This window comes from Dipodomys merriami, unplaced genomic scaffold, assembly GCF_024711535.1.
Source record: "Dipodomys merriami isolate MVZ:Mamm:240054 unplaced genomic scaffold, mDipMer1.0.p SCAF_22, whole genome shotgun sequence".
Classification (NCBI taxonomy): Eukaryota; Metazoa; Chordata; class Mammalia; order Rodentia; family Heteromyidae; genus Dipodomys; species Dipodomys merriami.
In genome coordinates, this window is record NW_027203604.1 from 1,168,202 (window position 1) to 1,188,742 (window position 20,541).

The 20,541-nt window shown below is 38.5% G+C and overlaps 1 pseudogene; it reads left to right on the forward strand.

The window, feature by feature from the left end:
- The first annotated feature begins 19,783 nt into the window (after window positions 1-19,783).
- LOC138834568 (small nuclear ribonucleoprotein Sm D2 pseudogene) lies at window positions 19,784-20,120 on the forward strand (annotated as a pseudogene).
- The last annotated feature ends 421 nt before the right edge of the window (window positions 20,121-20,541 follow it).

The window sequence follows — 20,541 nt, forward strand, 5'->3', positions numbered from 1 at the left end:
GGAAATTTACTTCACTTCCCTTGGCTTCTACCTTCATTTCAAAAGAAATCCATCGATTTTTCTCACACCATCTTCCATGACTATGGATTCTGAGTCTGGGCTATGGGATTAAATTAATTGAAATTCCTCATATTTCCTGTAAATTTGAGAGGAAATACCAAGAAACCTATATTTTATATATTATTTATTTCTGATCCATGCTCTATATCCACAATGCCTCCAAATAAGAAATAGAAATAAACTGTGCGGTAGGAATGTGGTAGAATGGTGGGAAAACAATGATGAGAGTTCAGTAAACTAGAATTCAGAAGAACTACATGCTACATTCTGGACTCTACCTTGTTCTTTTTCTCCTACCTTCCTTCCCTTCTCTCCCTCCATTCTCTCTCTTTCCTCTCCTTCCTTCTTTTATTCCTTCCTTTCTCCCTCCCTTCCTTCTTTCATTCATTTTCTTACTTTCTTTCCTTGCTGGGGATCAAATTTAGGGCCTAAGTGTGTTAGTCAAACACTTAACCACTGAGCTACTAATGAAGAGACCTTGACTCTTAATTTCATGATATTAGGCAAGTCACTTAAGTTCTTGGCACTATAAACAGTTTTTTAGTAAGCATTTGCAAAAATATTTTATAAAAGTATGTCCCTCCCCATGGTATAACCCCTGCTCTCACTATATTTGATGTTGGTATAATTTGTGGAGGGGAAGGGAAAAAACAAATCATTTAAATAGGGATTCAGGTAGACCCATTGCAACAGTGAGATGTACAAGTCATTATGTCGAAAAATGAACTTTACAACTCTGGCTGGGAGGGGGTGGGGGTGGGGGGAGGTGAGGTGGGGGGAGGGTGGGTGGGAGTTAGGAAGGGATAGGAAGGGGAAACAAAGGAGGAGGCAACAATGCTTGATAAGAAATGTACTCATTATTTTGCCCGTGTAATTGTAACCCCTCTGTACGGTATTTTCACAATAAAAAAAAAAAGAAGAACAGAAATCATGAAAATTTAATATTTTGGTTTTGTTTTGTATGCCGGTCCTGGGGCTTGAACTCAGGGCCTAGGCACTGTCTCTGAGCATTTTTGCTCTAGGCTAGCAATCTACCACTTGAACCACAGTTCCACTTTTGATGTTTGGTAAATTGTAGATACAGAGTCTTATATGGTCATATGTACATAGTTTTTGAGCTTTTCTGCTCATCTGATAAGATTATCCTAGATATATACTAGTTATTGCAAATAAGGGAAAACATGGGACCTACATATTTTTGGGTCTGGCTTACTTCACTTACTATGATTTTTTCCAAGTCTCCATTTCCTAACAAATGGGATAGTGTCATTCTTTCTGATGAAAACATAGAATTCCATTGTGTACATATATATATATATATATGTATATATCTACATATATACATATATATACACCACATTTTCTAGTATATATTTATATTTCTATCTATAACTACACATACACACACACACACACACACACACACACACACACACACACCTCATTTTCTAGATCCATTCATCTACTGAGGGGCATCTAGGTTGGTTCCATATCTTAGCTATAGTGAAAAATACTGCGATAGATAAACATAGTTGTGCTGGTAGCTTTAGTATAGTCTTGTTTGTGATCATTTGGGTAAATGATCAGAAGTGGAATTGCTGGGTCATAGGAGAACTGAGGATAAGTGAAATGAACCCCAAGATATGAACACAAGAGGTTTTTTCATTGTTGTTATTTTTAATATGCTATATTTTTTTTGTTTCTTTTATATGTTCTTCACTCTATGGTATATCTCCTGTTGTCACTGTATTTGATTTTGATATCCTGCATCTTGTATACACATTTATCTAATAAGGGGAATAACAAAATTCTGAAACAAGGACACAGAATGATCCATTGCAACAATGAGATTCATAAGACACTACATTGGAAATGATCTTTACAACTTCAGCCAGGGGAAGTGGGGGAAGTGGGGGAGGTAAGGGTAAGAATGTGGGTAACAATATTTGACAAGAAATGTATTCATTACCTTACTCATGTAACAGTAACTCCTATGTACAACATTTTTACAATAACACATTTTTTAAAAAAAAGAGTCTATGGACTTTCCTGCACAGTCTGGCTTTGATCTGTGATACTCAGACTTCTGAGTAGCTAGGATTACAGGCTCAAGCTACTAGCTCCTGGAGAAAATGAGATTTGTGAGGCTAAATATTATAATTAGTTATGATGGTTTGGATATGGCTTCAGTGTGTCCCCTAAAGGCTCACATGATTGAAGCTTGACCCAGGGTAGTGATGTTGAGGTGAAAGAACATTTAAGAGGTGATATCTAGCAGGAGTAATTACCTTTGGAAAGAGTTAATGGAGGTCTCTAGTGTCTAGATTAGTGCCCATGAAAAGGAGTGGTTGTAAAATGAATTAGATTGTGTCCATTCACTCCTTGTACTGTCTTACCAAGTGATCTATTCTCTGTGTGCTCTCACCACTGTGATCACATCTGTCATAGGGCTGTCATAAGAACCAAGCAGATACCAAATTTCAAACTCTACTACAAAGCCATAGTAATCAAAACAGCTTGGTACTGGCACAAGAACAGACCTCAGGACCAATGGAATAGAATTGAAAACCCAGAAATGAACCTATAGACCTATAGCCATCTAATCTTCAATAAGGGAGGGAAAAAATAGAATGGAAGAAAGATAGCCTCTTCAGTAAATGGTGCTGGCAAAATTGGTTAACTATTTGTAGAAAACTAAAGCTAGATCCTTATATATCACCCTGCACCAGAATCAACTCCAAATGGATCAAAGACCTCGGGGTCAAAGCAGACACTCTGAAAACATTACAGGATGGAATAAGAGAAACCCTAGGTCTCCTTGGCACAGGCTGAAATTTTCTTAATAGAGACCGAGAAACACAACAAATCCAAGAAAGGTTGGACAAATGGGATTGCATGAAATTGCAGGGCAAAGGACATAGCTAGCAAGATTAATAGAAAGCCCATGGCTTTGGAGAAGATCTTCAGTAGCCATACAATGGACAAGGGTCTCATATCTAAAATATACTTAGAACTCAAAAAATTAAATCCCCCAACAACAAACCCTCAAAGAAACAACTGCCCAATAAATAAGTGGGCTCAAGACTTAAAGAGAAACTTTTCTGCAGAGGAAAGAAGGATGGCCAATAGATACATGAAGAAATGTTCAACCTCTCTAGCCATAAAAGCAATGCAAATCAAAACAACATTGAGATACCACCTCCCCCCAGTTAGAATGGCTATAATCAAGAACTCTAATAACAACAGATGCTGGAGGGGATGTGGACAGAAGTGAACCTTACTGCATTGTTCGTGGGAGTGTAAACTTGTCCAACCACTTTGGAAAGTAGTATGGAGGTTCCTCAAAAGACTCCACATAGAGCTCTCCTATGACCCAGCAATCCCACTTTTGGCCATTTACCGAAATGTTCACAAACAAGACCACACTAAAGCTACCAGCACAACTATGTTTATTGCAGCATTATTTACCATAGCTAAGATATGGAACCAACCCAGATGCCCCTAAGTAGATGAATGGATCAAGAAAATATGGTATATATACACAATGGAATTCTATGCTTCCATCAGAAAGAATGACATTGCCCCATTTGTTAGGAAATAGAAAGACTTGGAAAAAATTACATTAAGAGAAGTAAGTCAGGCCCAAAGAAACATAGGTCCCATAGTTTCCCTTATATATAATAACTAGTATATGTCTGAAACAAGCAGAAAAATTCAGACAAGTTGATGTTAGGTGAAATGAACCCCAAGTTAAGTATTCAAATGTTTTTTCTTTCTTGTTATTGTTTCTAACATATTTATAAGATGATTTCTTTGTTGCTTTGTATGTCCCTCCCCCATGGTATAAGCACTGCTTTCACTGTATTTGATGTTGATATAATTTGTGGAGGGGAAGGGAAGAAACAAATCGTTTAAATTGGGATACAGGTGGACCCATTGCACCACTGAGATGTACAAGTCGTTATGTCGAAAAACAAACTTTACAACTTTGGCTGCGGGAGGGGTGGGGAGAGTGAGGAGGTAGGGAGTGGGAGATGGGAAGGGATGGGAAGGGGAAACAAAGGAGAAGGCAACAATGCTTGATAAGAAATGTACTCATTATCTTGCCCATGTAATTGTAACCTCTTTGTATGCCATTTTCACACACACAAAAAAAAGAACCAAGCAGAAACCAACGTAATACTCTTGAATTGCCACAACTATCATCTAAATGAACCTGTTTTCTTTATAAAAATACTCTCAAATATTTTGTCATAATAACACAAAATTGACTAACATTAGTAAATTAGAATATGTCTGATAGAATGGCAACATGTTTGCAATGTGTAGAAAGGGGGAATGTTAAAAATAAATGAGACCAACAAATAAATCAATAGAAAATGGATAAACATTATGAATAGGCACTGTTGTTATCTTCATATTTTGGGACAAGGTTACATGTGGAGACGTCCACATCACCCTCTTAATAATTATATGAATGTAGTCAAATTGCTTACCCTGTGCAAACCATAGGTTGTTTCTCCAGGTAAGAGTGAAAAATATTTGCCCTGTCTGCCCTGTCAAGATGGTTAATCATAATGAAATTAAATAATAATTGTTGATGATGATGAAATTAAATAACTTCACATATGATGTGTCATGTACAATTTGTTATTCATATTATGGTTGATATTATTAGTAGCTTCACAATGCCTGATAGAATTTGGTACTTGGTTTCCACTTGTTACTGTTGTTTTAGTAACATTCCCATGGCAAAGGGCTGTCGTTTAGGAGCTCTGTGCATTTAGGTTGGCATGTTATGTGAACCTGTTGAAAAATGTTGGCTGATAACCCAAAAGAGGAATGTGAGAAATTTGTGGGCTGCTCACCTCCAGCCTACATGTATCACTTCTATTAGCTGGCCAGATTCTCTCAGAGCTGTGACCCTTGTATGTCAACAGGAATTTCTGTGCTTAGAAAAGAATTAAAAAAGGGGGTTACGCACATTCTCATTACTCACATTCTCATTCAAAACAGACAAAGACAATGGGAAAGCTTGAAGCAAAAAACTGACAAAGCACATTTGGACTGGTCTGAAATTTCCAGAGTGCCAGGCCTGATGAAGTAGTAAACCTAGTAGGATGAATTTGTGGTGGAGAATATTACAAAAACTTCTCAGTGAGATAGTCTTGGAGACATGTATCTATTTCCTTTACCACTCTGAGCATAGATTAAGGCTCAGGGCTGAAGTAGAAGAATAGAGTCTTTGGCTTTTTTTTTTTTTTAGCCTTCTTGTCTTCACATGCTTAGTATGTCAATTACGTTTGTCAGAAACTCTTGATGCAGAATTCTTCCACTTTCACTGTCCCTTAAATCCCACAGTAAGAACATACACCTGTATTCCAGCAGAGGAGCAAAAGAGAGGCCTCTGAGCTGGGAAAGAGGCTAGCCTGATGTGATCCCAGGGTGGTATAAAGTTTAGAAAGCTTCCAGTGACAAGCCTGGTGAGTGTGGAGGCAGAGATTGCCAGGAGGTGCAGTAAGAGAGGCTGGGAAACTTGAGCATCAGGAGAAGATATTGGTCATTTCCAGGCAGCACACGAGAATGCTTAAGGACTGCTGAGGTAAAAAAAAAAAAAAAGACCATTCTTGTTACTCTAGATGGCTACTTTATGTTTCTGGCATCTACAGAATTAATTATTGGTTCATGGGGAAGAAGACTGAATTCACGAGTAGCAGCCAGGATAGTGGCCCTCAATCTAGTTGCACAAGGAATTGGAGAGCCTCTATTCCACCCACAGAGATTCAGATATAATTGGTTTGGGATGTTAGTTTGGGCTTCAGAATTTTTAAAAAGTTTCCCAGGGGATTCTCTTCTGCAGCCGCTTCTGGGAACCATTGAATTAAGAGGTGCAGAAAAAGTGAATGAATTCCTGAAGGATTGTGAGGCAGTCTAGCTGGGGCATGACTATGTTGTGATGCTGGGGAGAAAAATAAATTTTCTTCTAGGTGAAATCTTGAGTGACTGTGAGACACATCAAGAGCTAATGAGGGTCATGGGTGCCATGCTTGAAAGTTTCATTGATGAGAAGTAGCAGAATCTCAAGGATGAAGTGACCAGTGAAAGCTGAAGTGGGTGGGATAGGGAGGGAAGAATGACATGATGTTTCCAAATGTAATTTACATATAACCGTTTATCACACACTGCCCCCCCCCCCCACCACACTCAGCCATTTTGTCTACAATTGGCTTTTATTTTATTCTTCAAGTTGATTGGGATTGGACTGAAACATTCTAAATAACCAATATTGTAAGTCTTATATTTAGCCTGCGCAAACTATAGTTAATTTGTGAACAATCAAAACAACAGCCCCAAAACATTTACTCTGAACTTCAAAAAAGAATTTATTTAGTTTCTTTCTTTTATTTTCCATGCATTGTGTTCTTCTTCTTTTTTTTTTTTCTCACAGAAAGCACAATGCCGTACCCAACACTCCACATTTCCCTCGTTTCTATTTAGCCCTTCTAAGAATTGCTCAGCTCAAGAACACTGAGAACATTCGGGCACGTCCAAATTCCATAGAATTAACCCCTATGTGCACAGCTGAGCTGCCCTGCGTTTGCAGCAACATCTTTGCTGGGAGAGATGCTCCAACAGCTCCTAAAATCTGTTAAGATGAATAGCACTTAAGGGTTAAATGCAGTTTGCAATTTCAAAAAAGAAAAAACCCACCAAAGAAGTATAATTTGTTGAAAGAGGCTCCTGAAGAAGAACATGTGAATCTGAAATGGTTTGCAACATCTGAGAAGGTAGGAGTGCATGCTCAGAGGCCCCCCAAACTCGGATTTGGGCCCGGAATCAGGAGAAAGGCTCTATTGGGGTTTCTATAACTCTCATCAACTTATAAGCCTTTCTGTTGAAATCCCTGACAGTACCTTTGACAACATGTGATTATCATACAATAAAAGCTGTCCCCCAGCTCCCAGGCCTGCTGCCTTCCCCAGTTTCTAAGGTGTCAAGCTGGGGGTGGATGGATAGTTAAAAAGCTGGTTCTGGGAGTGCCTAGTGACTTGATTCTCTTAGGGGCTAAGTTGAGATCACACTCACTAATTTTCTAATTTTTTTTGTTTGCTGGATTTGCGTTAGCAACAGCATGAGAATGTCTGCAGGTTTACAGTTGTATGGCTTATTGTGTATATATCCTATAAAACTGAAAACCATATGGAGAATTCTGCTTTCTTGGCTGTGTGTGTGTGTGTGTGTGTGTGTGTGTGTGTGTGTGTGTGTGTGTGTGTGTGTGTGTGTGTGTGTGTGTGTGTGTGTAGCAGGAAGTAGTAAAATGTTTTGAGATGCTATTAAGTCCTTAAGTTACAAAATCAAGATTCCACCTTAAAAATTTTCCATACTGTACGTTGTTGCATAGCCTGGGGTGCTGACTGCTTGCCAAATATCTATCAGAGAGTGATTTATGATATATGATACGGTCCCCAGCCCAAGTGGAGACTGAGTAGTTGAAATCTGAGAAAGGGGAGGCCTTGCTTTCGAAACCACCATGACTGGTTTCTGTTTGGCTTTTCTGAGAGAACATACAGTACAAAACGTGCCACATTTTACAGCACTCAAACTTATATAAGCAACAAAACCCAATTCAGCTAAAAGTAAAAGGAAACCACCTTCATTTTCTCTTGGCTTGTTTGTTAACGGTGGTTTTCATGTTGTTCTTTTTTTTCTATTTCTTTCCCTATTGCTACTCATCCCCTGAGCTGTGAAATTCATTCAATAGCTCTGTTCTAGCAATGAAAATACTTTATGGAAACTCCATGTTTTTAAATATTTCATGTACTTTCTGTTCTACGATTGTGATTTCTGGTGCTTTCTGTTCAGCAAATACTTCCTTTATATCTGGGAAGACACACCTTTCCCATAGGACTCAGAGGACAATGCAGAATGGTTAGATAAAAGCATCATGGATGAAAAGGTAGGGGAGTGGAACATTTTTTCTTTCAGAGCAAAATCTCTTTGCCTTGTAATTTGACACTCTAGGTAACTGCAAGACAGAAGGAAGTATGATTATTTGGCTTTCAAAACTAATGTTTATGGTTTGCTACAGGTTGTTTTAATAGCTTATTTGTGAAAGTTGAGTTTATAAAAATTGGTAGAAATATTTATTGATTTTTTTTCTAAATATGAAAGAAATCTTTGTCCACTGAAGAAAATTTACAATGTTCATAAGAACTCACTAAGGACAGCATGTCTTAACTCATTGGTGTTTCCAAATTGCCAGTACCATTATTTTCCCACTTCATGACATAGTCTTTGAAAGCCAGATTTCTCATGGCTCTATAATGTATGATGCCATAAGTTACCTATGCTAAAAGCATAACATAGTTTTATTTTAGTGGGAATATTATGGTAAATGAAAGTGCTATATTTCTGTTTAGGACAGATACTCCATAACTGGAAATACTAGGCCCCAAGTTACAAGCTTCTTTTAATGGTCTTGGTATGTATTTTCACACTGTTTTAGAAGATCTATACTAGTATAGAATATTACATAGTTGTCTTATGAGCTCTCATCCTTGCATTCTTCAGTGTTCTGGTAGTTATTAGTTGTCTTGTTATATAAATAGAACACGTATAGCCATTATTTTGAGTACTAAAACACCATATTTCCCCCTTATATAAAGTGCATTCACTCTGTGCTTTTTTAGTGTCTTAGTTTCACTGACTTTCCCCAACTGCACATTCTGTATGACAGAGAATAAAACTGTATGACAGAGAATACATATCTCCTTGGGATCAACAGGGAATGAAATTTCTTTTGGAGTTGCTGAGTAATATATGGAAATCTAGCCAGAACTTGAATAAAAGGTTCCAAAATTTGGGGGTATTTTTTTCTTCCTTTGTTTTACGATACTGGAGTTTCAGGGGCTTCTTGCATTGGCTACTATGTCCTCTACCAGAACTTGGCCACCCATTTTGTTTGTTTGCTCTTTGTTATTTTTCAGGTTGGGTTTTGTGTTTTTGTACAGGGTTGTCAGCATGCAATTCTCCTCCCGATGCGTCTTGTGTAGCTGGTATAATAGACAATAGATTTCTACATTTGGCTTGTTTGTTGACATAGAGTCTTACTAACCTTTTGCCAAAGCTTGCTCCTTAAGTCAAGATCTTCTAATTGAGTAGCTGAAATTACAAGTGTGAGCCACTGTGCCCAGCCTGTGTAACTCGGGACCAAACATTGTGTCTCTAGTACCAGTTGTTCTTCTTCAAGAACTTCAAAGTCATGCTTTCTTGGTAGCATTTGTCTGCTGAGGTGTGAGTGTCCTAGTGGAAAGCTGGATGTGACACATTTTGCTCTAGATTCTGTTTATGAAATTGCAACCCATCTGATAAATGATTCTTGTCCTCAAAGCAGGATGACTTCCATAATGCATTTTGGATTATCTTGAAATTGTTCCTCCTGAAGGGCTTTTGTACCAGAAGTTTTGCTAGTTTGTCCTTGAACACTTGGTTGAGAGGATGTAAGTGGAAATCTGCAATTGCCTCTGGTCTTCAGTTTTCTATATTGTCATTTATTACATGCCAGCAACATTTCTTATGTGATCTCATTTACACTGTACTCTGAACCAATAGAATTTGAATATTGATCCATTTGTATAGACAAAAGTAATCTCAGATAAATTAGATCAATTAACCAGAGACAGGGAGATGTAAAAAAATTGTATACACATAAAAATATAATTATCAATATGTAAATACACAGAAATTAGACATGTCAGGTGCAATCAAGCAAACTGCTGAGTGACTCAGGAAGACAATTGATGGTGCTAATGCCAATTTTTTAGAAACTATATTTAATTTTCAGTGAGAACCTCAAACATTTCTCAGATACATTCAAATCCTGAAATGATGACAAAATTTTATCCAGTGATCCTCTACTGTTGGATTTATTGAATTATATTACTTTGCTTGAGCACCTTGAATTTCTATTACTATGTGTCTTGCAAATTCTTTTACTTTATGGTTTCCTAGCAAGATATTTACCCTTGGAGTGGGTGTGCTTAAGAAAACAGGGTTGGTCTTTTACAGGAGCTAAAGGTGTCTTAAGGACATGCTTTTAGTGTCCACTGGTGGATACCTACACTTCAAATTCCCTGGGGCATAGGATTTTAAAGAAAAGGCTTCCTAGCCTCTCCAGTCCCAGCAAGCTCAGATAACCTGTTGCTATTTTTGAATATGAGTAGACCTTATTAGGCATTAGAAGAAGTGCCCAAGTGTTTCTCTCCTTTTTCATTTTGATGTTTGGATTGTCAGCGGAAGTCTCAAACTTTGAGACTTGGCAAGGCAGTGCCTTCACACAAACATCCTGTGGACAAAATTGTTCAGCCCAGCACTTGGTGTTCCAGGATGATTGACAGGAAGCAGCCTGTGCTGTGAGGATGGAGAATGAACACTCTGGGCTTGGTCAAGACTTCTAATTCTCTCAAACAATAGCCAGGCTCCCAGGGAGTCTCACAGGTTTGTTCTTTATCCTATAGTCTAGAGTGGAAGTTTAAGTTCTTGGTCTTGATAGTTAGCAGGATGTGGGCTGCACAAAAGATGAAAGGAATCCTGAGACGCAATCCAGTGATTACAAACAAAAAATCAAAACCTTTTTGCTAATGCATCTACATTAGGACCAGGAACATGAAGATAGGCAGTCATTTGGGATGACAACTTGAATCAATAGACAAGAAAAAGGCATCCAAAAAATCATGACCAGTGAAAACCAGCACTTATCATTTGAGAATGAGGCAAATGTTGTGAGAAGACACTGGAAATAGTGAATGGAAGTGAAAAGAAAGGAACAAAACCCAAACCCAAACCAAAGTCCAGCTAGGTTTGCAATTGGTCCTATTGTAGATAGTTGAACTAGGCATTAGCTTTATCCCTTCAGATGGAATTGAGATGCAGTAAGGTTACCTGAAGTTTGTAACAGCGAAGTTGGAACATGACACAATTGGTTTCTGAGTTCTAGTCCCTTAGACTCCCAATACCTATGCATTTTCTTCATCACATTTTCTTCCTAATTTTGTGCGGATCCTGTATGTAGAAGGAAATTTCTCTAATTCAGTCTCCTATAACCTCTCCTTTGATTCTTCCATGTCTTCCCAAGCCTTTCACCATGGTCTGAGTCCTTAAGTGCTTCTGTCTCTGCAGCTTTACAGTGTTGCTTTTTTGTTATAGAAACTTCCTCTTCTTTCTTTCCAACACAACTATCACTCATTCTCCAGAGTGCAGTTCAAATGCTACCTTCATGCAGCTGGTATATCTCATCATCGCTCACTGTCCCATGCAGGATATTCATCTTCAGTGCAGTGTTTTATAGCAATTTTTATCTACTTCTGTCCAACTCATCACATGTTGCTTAGTAATTGCTAACACATGAGCAACAACAACAACAAGAATAACAACAAATGACTTTAAAATTAGACCTGTCTTTTGATGACTTGATGAAAACTCACTTCCATCAGTAATTACTCAATTTCCATTCTGATTTCCAGATTTGTTTTTCCCTCTATCTCCGAAGTCCCCAGTAGGTTCCTTAACAGATTTCATGATTTAATATATGAAGAATAGGAAGAGCTATTGGAAGATTAAATGAAGAAGAGATTCTCTAGCCAATCCCTCCCTCCTTCCTTCCTTTCTTCTCTTCCTTTCTCCCTCTCCCTCCCTCCCTCCCACATATGTACACATGCACATTGAATGCCATGTTCTGTTTATTAAACTTGTTCTCTTTATGACAAGACAAACTGTTCTTTGTTTCATACTTTCTTAGGATTCCTGAGAAAGAAGGAGAGATGGGAGAAGAGGGTGGTGGAAGTAGTGGACGTGGCAGAATAGGTCTCTCAGAATTAACCAAGAGTCAAACTCTGTGCAAGTAATTCACAAAAGATTTCAGAGGTGGTAGTCTGCACTCAAGGCTCCTCTTGGTGTGTGAGCTTTGCAAGGAACTTGTAGTGTGGAAAGCCTAGCAGCTGGAGTACCACAGGGGGCACTGAGGCAGAGATGACATCTTTCAAAGCACTAAAACCAACAAGCTCTTTATCTGAGTGCTTTGGGGAGTTGCAGAGATCTGATTGAGCCAGACATTCACATGCAAAATGAAACCTTTAGGAGGCAACGGCTGTCTGCCAGGCGCCCCATCTTCCCTCTTTATTTTCTCCATTCCTTTATTCTTCTGAAGTGATGATTTTGGTCAATCGTAGAGACCCACCTGGGGAAGCTATAGTGTATTTACAGTAGTTGTGACACATATAGACCTGAAAAAGTTTATATTCTCAGTATTTCTGCATAGAGGGTAAAGTTGAAATTCCTTTTTTTTTTTTTTTTTGGCATACACAACTTCTGGTTCTGAGCTCCAGAACCTGAGCTCAGATTCTGAGCTCCCCTCCCAGCTTTATCTAATCTGACTTCTCTGCCTTAGGCAACATGGTCTCTTCCTGGCTCTAAAAACAATCCTGCTTTCTTTGTTCAAGTTGTTCTTCTATCAAGGCTGGACATCCCCCTCCCACACTCTTAATTCTTCACCTACTTGGAGTCTCTCACCTTAAAAAGACCTACAAAAGCAGTTCTATCTTGTCCTGCTACTATAGTATGTGTGATTTTCTTCTTCTGGGTACTCAGAGCACTTCAAGCTTGTTTGGTAATAGATTTTGTGTGGGTTTGGGGAAAAGCTGCATAGCTTTTTATAACAGCCTGTGACATTGGCTTTTACATTTTTCTCATCTTGGCTGTTTGAAAGACTGTATTATCTGAGAAAATTATGTATCTTTTTTTTTTTTTCTTTTTGGTCCTAGGGCTTGAACTCTGGGCTTGGGTGCTGTCCCTGAGCTCTTCAGCTCAAGGCTAGTGCTCTACCACTTGAGCCACAGTGCCACTTCCAGTTTTCTGGTGGTTTATTGGAGATAAGAGTCTTGTGGACTCTCCTACCTGGGCTGGCTTTGAACGCAATCCTCAGATCTCAGCCTCCTGAGTAGCTAAGATTACTGGTGTGAGCCATCGGCACCTGGCAAAATTATGTATTTTTGACCAATCACTTGTTTACTCATCAAAAAGATATTTTTTTTATTACGTTAGCTTCCCTGAGGAGAAGGTCAAGAAGGAAAGAAGTAATATTTATCATTAACAGCATATACCAAGTACAAGATTATTATATAATGTTATTTAATCTTTTTCCAGACCTGGCAAATTAATTATTACAGATAAATATAATTCACTTAAAAGTTTTATACTGTTTGACTCAGATAATAAAATGTATATATCAAAGTTTGGTTATCTCTTTTCCCAAAGACACTTAATCATTGAAACATTCATGAAACAAATGTCCACTAGTGTTTTTATGTGTCAGGAAGCAAGAAGCAAAAACATAACCTGCTGCTGTTTTCGTGGTGGTTTGGATAAGTGGAAAAACACATACCAACCAAACAATGACCCAAATACCTGTAAAGTTGTAGCTGTGGAAGGTGCTACAATATAAAGACAGATCTATTATAAGAGGGCCTAAAAGGGTATTTGACCTTTGGGGAAGGAATGGCAGATTTCCTCCTTGAGCTGACATTTGCACTGGATATGTAGATGAGTTTATTAAGTAAAAAAGGAAGTGGGAACCTACATGTCCAAAGAGAGACCAGCAAGTGCTTCCTTCTTTGTAGAAGGAAACAACATGGTAAAGAAGAAAAACAGAAAGGTTCTATTCTGATGTGAATAAGTATGTATTCATACATGTGTGTGTGTGTGTGTGTGTGTGTGTGTGAGAGAGAGAGAGAGAGAGAGAGAGAGAGAGAGAGAGAGAAGAATTTAAGCTGTTTGTTTTGTTTTTTATTTCATAAACAGTAAATTCAGTTAAGAACTTTCATGTGTAAGTGGTATTAGTAGTACTCTGCCTATAAAGTGGAGAGCAGAGAAAGATGGGAAAGAATGAGGGCTGGGGAGCAGGGAATGGGGAGATAAGCCAGACAAAATTCTATTGTAGGAGTCCAGGTGACCCAGAAACAGTTGGGCTAGTGCAGGAAGGAGGTGAGGGAGTGAGCTTGTAAAAGTGTGGATTACAAAGCTGCTTAGAGCATAGCAGTCAGGACTCCAGGGGAGCAATGAAACACCAGCTCTCGGTGTTTGAAAGGTTACAGCAGGCTATGGGCTCAGTCCTAAGCATGCAGAAATTCATAAAATATTGACATTTCATTCAGGGCTTTCAGGATTCTGAAATGGGTAAAAGAGGAATCAGAGTATGTGAGGGAGTTATTGCACTGTTCTATGTAATACACCCTTACTATATTTGAGCTAGACATGCACTTGTCACTCCATACAGGGTTGCAAATATTCAACCGCTCACAGCTTCTGTAAGGTCATCTATATTGCCTTAAGACCTACTGGACAGAGGCAATGGGAATCGAGGATCACTGCTGACATTACTATTCCAATATTGTCTAATAATTACTTTTTGATGGACAATTAGCATCCTCTTAGGTTCTGAATCTGTCTCCTTTTAATCTGATAATATCTCCTAATTACACATAACACTATCATAGTTTCTTTTCTTGTTTTGGCAATGGCAATGGCTTTCTAAGATAAGACTCAGCTAATATTTAAAAAGTTCATCGTTGAGGGGTTAGTTAGTATTCACTGCATCCCTCCTTAAGCTATGTCTAGAATCAAATATTGGTAATCCAGTGTAGGAAGTAGAACATGGAGTCTTATAAGTTGGTCTGGGAAGGGTGTTGTTGTTGTTGTTTTTGTTTTTGGTTCCGGTAGTAGGGCCTAAACTCTGGGCCTGAGTGCTGTCCCTCAGCTCTTCACCTCAAGGCTCTACAACTTGAGCCACAACTTCTGGCTTTTTTTCCCCCTGCTTATGTGGTGCTGAGGAATCGGACCCAGGGCCTCATGCATGCAAGGCAAGCGCTCTACCACTGAGCCACCTTCCCAGCCCAGGGTATGTTCTACTTTGAAATGGAAATGCATTTAAATGGTTTTTCTGGTAATACTGGAGATATTTAATATTATAACATAACAATGGAGGAAAGCTACCTGGTAAACCCCCAACCAGCAAGAACTAAACAATTCTTATTATCTTGGAAACCTCCCACGTATCTAGTCCCTCCTTCTATTTGAAACTATAATCATTTTCTGAGTTCTAACATAGATTTAGTTTTCTAGTTTTTAAATTTTGTGTTAATAACATTATAGGAAATAAAGCAAAGAAAGTACTTAGGCAGTCTAGTTGAAAGCTCCTTCAGGTTGGGGTGATATCGGGTGAGGAAGAAGAAAGTGACACAATGGTGCTCACAGTTTGTTTGGAAAGCTTGCTGCATGGTGAAACCATTATTGGTAGAGGCAACTGTGAAAGGTGATCAGATATGAGGTTATATTGCAAAATACCTTTTAGATACAGAAAATGATATGCTAATTTAAATGATGAGATGAGAGGTCTGTCCTCGAGATAGAAATTCATGAGAATCTGTGTAGAGATGGATGTAATCCATGGGCACATTTGAGATAGCTGGAAGGCTGATCCTTAGGGAGTGAGTGAGTACTTATTCAGCCCCTCAGTAATTACTGGAGTACTGAGCACATAGCAGAAATGATATTGTCCCTAGCATTAAGGGGCTCTCTGTGGAGTGCTCAGAACTTTAATTTTTCAGATTCCCAAGCCCACAACATCTTAGTGACATCATTCTTTGAAAAAAAAAAAGCAAAGTCTGAAGTGAGTGGGAGTCATGCTGTAATTCTTGACCTTTAAGGTTTTTTTTTTCTTCCTTTTAGCTTTGTTTTCTAAAACATGTGGTTTCCTGCCACTGTTTTGGCACATTGGTTGTTGAGGTTGAGAAACAGTAGTGGATGTTATATTTGGCAATTATACTCATTACCTTACAGTGTTTGCGTGAGCATAGGCGGTGTCAACTTTTACTGTGCAAGCAGGAAAACAGACCAAGGCAGGGCCTAGAGAGTTCTGGGTGAGATCACCAGGGACCGGAAAAGAAGATTAGAAACCATGGCATGTCAACTCCCAATGGATTTTCCGTGCCTCCGAATCGTACTGTCTTGACTTGCTTGTATTTTGACTCCTCTCAACTTCTGAGACTGGGATATGTGACTAGGAAAAGATCTGGCACTGCCGTCTCCTGGGACTCCTCATTCGTCCAGCCATAGACTACATCCTGATCACTGTAGTTATGATCCATGCCAGAGGCATTTGAAAACTAAAAGTCGCACAGGGGACAGCAACCATTGCTTCTATTCTAGGAGCATGTCATTCATAGTAATAGGAATAAGCCTTGACATGGCTGGTTTCATAGACATGGGGGAGACAAAAATTTCAAACTCTTTTAAAAAACATTTTGTGTCTGCACTGGGGCTCGAACTCAAGGCTTCAAACACTTTCCCTTCGCTTTTTTTGTTGGAGGCTGGTGCTTTACCACTTGAGCCACAGCTCCATTTTTCAGCTTTTTGCTGGTTAATCAGCCATAAGAGTCTCACAGACTTTTCTTCCCAGGTTGGCTTTGAATGTCGATCCTCAGAACCCAACTTCCTGAGTAGCTAGGATTACAGGTATGAACTGCCAGTGCCTGGTTGCAAAAGCAATAGTTGGTCTAATGAAACTATCGGGAACTAGTGCCTCTCCAAAATAAAACATATTCAAGGGAGAAGTGATCATATGAAGTTAATAATTTGAATATTCAACTGGTACAGGGTACCCACTGTGGAAAAGAGGTCCCATGGCAGCGATTTCCCCAGAGCTTCATTTCTTTCCCCAGAGATAACAACCATTACTAGTGTTTGTATTCACCTCTCCAGAGAGTTTATGAGCATCTGCTGCTTTTATACAAGTAGTAGATGGAGCATAGTGCTTTCTGCCTTGTGTTTTCATTGGAATTTAATTCTAGATCATATCTATTCTGTTTCACAGCTTCAGAATAGCCCATTGCAAATGTCTCTCAAATTATGAACTAGTCTCTTTCCAATGTATTTTGAGGTTGTTTCCAAATTCTCCAGTTTTCTATTAAAAGTGTTGAAAACAATATTCTTGTGTAACTTAATTAATACTTATGTGAATAAATCTGGAGGAGAAATTTTCTAAGTGTATGATTGTTAGGCCAAAGAGTATGTATGCATTTACTATGTTGAGATAGTAGAAAGATATACTCAATTGTTATTATAGCCCTTAAAAGACATTGAGCCAATTATTACAGTCATGAAAAATGTATGAGAGTGATTGTTACCCCCATCTACTTCCCAAATGACCATTTTGTTGTTTCACTAAAGTGAGAAATGCTTTTAGAGATATTGAAGCTGTGGGATTTATCCCAGGGTCTTACTTGCTCAGGAATCAAGATACTTTCTGATGCTGCTCTTATGGCTACCCAGAAAGACTTAAGAATTTTTTAGTGCATTCTTTGGCAAATGGCCTAACCTTCATGTGACAATTTTGGCAGAAGGAAATTGAGTTACATTATCAAAGTTTTAAAATCATTCACCTAATACTCACTGAACCCTTGATCTGCTCTGTTCCCAGTGCTAGGGACTTATTAGAAAACATTGTACAACTAGACTCCTGATCTCTAGAAGCTTACACTACAACAGAGAAATAAGATTTTAAAAATGGTAAGTGCATAAATTAAGAAGACAACAAATGTGGGAAAATGTATTACAAGGTAAGACTGATGATTAAATGCAGGAGGCAGAGAATTTCACAGGATTAGATGGGATGGCTGTGGGACATCACTGACAAGGAGATATTTTATTGAAAGATATTTGATGATATAGAGAACTTGCATCTGACAGAAATGTCTTTCCAAGCAGGGGTTATTTGCAGAATAAACAGTCTAAGGTGAGAATGTGTCTGGGATGTTGTGAGGGGGATGAAGTGTGGAGAAAGCTTTGTACAGAGCCCTATAGATAGCTTACTCACAGGGAGGGAAAAGGCGAAGCACTGTAAGGCTTTGAGTAGAATAGGGAGGAGATCTGATGTGTTACAGATTGTGACTTTAGAATGCTATGTTGCATAAAAAAGACAAAAGAATTCCCTGAGGGTTGGGCAGGGGATATAAGAGACAAAGTGGAGTTCAGAATGACTCTAAGGTTTGTGGCATGAGTTCTATCAGCTGATGAAGTGAGCTCGTGGAAATGGCACAATGTGTAGAGGAGATTGGAATTCCAGTTTTAATCATGTTGTATTAGAAATACCTATTTGATATCTAATCTATGTGGTCTGTTAAATAACTAGAAAATTGAAAGGTGAGCTGAAAGAGAGAGAGAGGGAGAGAGAGAGAAACAGAAAGGGGGAGAGGGAGAGAGAGAAGCCAAGATTCATATATTACACCTTACTGGATACTCAGAGTAATAAGCAATGGTATGTTTGATTAATTTGCTCTGACTAACCTTCATCCAAAGCTATCTACCTGGCATCGATTTGTTTGCCACACAGCTTCAATATTCTCAGGTTTGTTCAAGCCTTATAAAGGTGGAGACATGCTGATTACACCTGGGAACACAATAGGTATTGGAGAGAATATGGACAGAGTGTATGCTGCAGATGAAAGACCCTCTAAGACAGGGCCCTACCAAGACACCGATCCAACATTGTGCACGAAGAGAAGTCTGTAGCTCCACGATTACCCTTATGCTACTCTGTTTTGTAGAATCTAGTTTTGCTCCTTCATCCGTTCTCTGTTGGCCTCATCACATCTTAATAAAGAAGGATTCTCAGCTTGTTTCTGGTATCTTAAGAGTTCAGTGGTTACATTATTGGATGGGCTTAATATAAACTTAAATTGCCCTGGGGTCCTGGTTTGGGAATATTTCTACTCATAGTCCCCTCTGTTCCACTGCCACAGCTAAGATCATTTGAGAGTGAGGCATGCTGTCTTGCAGAGATAGCTCAAGTTCTATCATTTTGTAAAGTGACTCCATATCGCATATATCATTAACTTGATGCTTGAGTTTCTTTTTCATTTTCATTCATCTCTGAAGAGCAAGGCTTCCAAAAGCTACTGAAAGAACTGTAGTGTTTTTAAAGAGTTCAGGCACCTCTACTATTCTGGCCTGTGTGGTTTGAGGCATGTTCAGAAAGTGTCCGTTTTCTCAAGTTTTGTAGTGAAGATAACAATGGGATTTGCCTTACAGAGTTGACAAGGTTTTTATAAGAAGTAATAAATGTAAATTACTGATACCATTCCTTGCAAAGTAGCAATCAAGAATTGTTAATGATGAGCAATCTTAAACTATTATATGTAAAACAAAGAACACATATAGTCTATATTCATGTAGTTTATAAAGTAAGTTTAATGTATATTTATCAAAACATTTAAAATGCATAAATATTGTACCTAAAATGCATAAATAATAGTAAAATGCTTTTTAAACATCAAAAGTGTTTTTCAGTTTAAATGCATACACATTATTTACAAATTCAGCTGATAAAAAGCATGGATATGTAATATGTAATACATGTAAATATTCCGAAGCATTTAATTTACATAAACATTTAAATATACATAAGTATATATACTATAATAAAATATATGTATTCAATATATAAAAATGTGTAAATAATAAAATAATAACATATAATAAAAATTTGCATTCAGTGTATTAAAGAATCCTAAGTCATGCACATTAAAAAAATTACAGACTAGCTCTCCCTCTCTGATCTGAGGCAAGGGCAACTCAGAGGAGATGCCAGTGACTAGCGGGAGCCACCACTACCATGAGCCTCCTCGACAAGCCCAAGAGTGAGATGACCCTGGAGAAGAGTTGACCCTGGAGAAGAGTTTAACTCTCCGTGCTCACACAGTCAGGCAAGAGCAGCACCCAGGTGCTCATCAACTGCAACAACAACAAGAAGCTTTAGGTCAGGTGAAGGCCTTTGACAGGCACTGCAGTGTGGTCCTGGAGAACGTGAAGGAGATGTGGACTGAGGTCCTCAGGTGCAGACAGGGCAAGAAGTCCAAGCTGGTCAACAAGGATGGCTGCATCTCCAAGATGCTCTTGCACGGGACTCGTTCTTTGTGGTCCTGCAGAACTCTGTCATCACAGGCAAGTAGAGGTAGCCTCGACCTCTGTGCAAAGATATGCCTTTTGTGATGGGAATAAAGTCCTTTTCTTTTTTTCTAAAAACAAAATTTACAGACCAAAACTTAAAAAAAAACCAACTCACCTTGAAATTCTTCTCTTTGTCTGTGTTTCTTTTTTTGAGGCAGAGACTCACTTGTTTGGGTCCATGATGTCCTTGAACTTGAAGTTCTCCTGCCTCAGATTTCTAAGTGTTAGGATTATAGGTATCTTGCACTTAAGCTATGCTTTGAATACATGGAACAGGATGTATGAAACCAAAGGAGCAGGAAAGTTCTGTTTTGAAGTTGAATAAAAGTAATTGAGTAGAGGAATCATACACATTCCTTGTCTATTAAGAAGATATGTCTTTCAGATCACATTAAAGTTATGTATATGTATATATATATATAC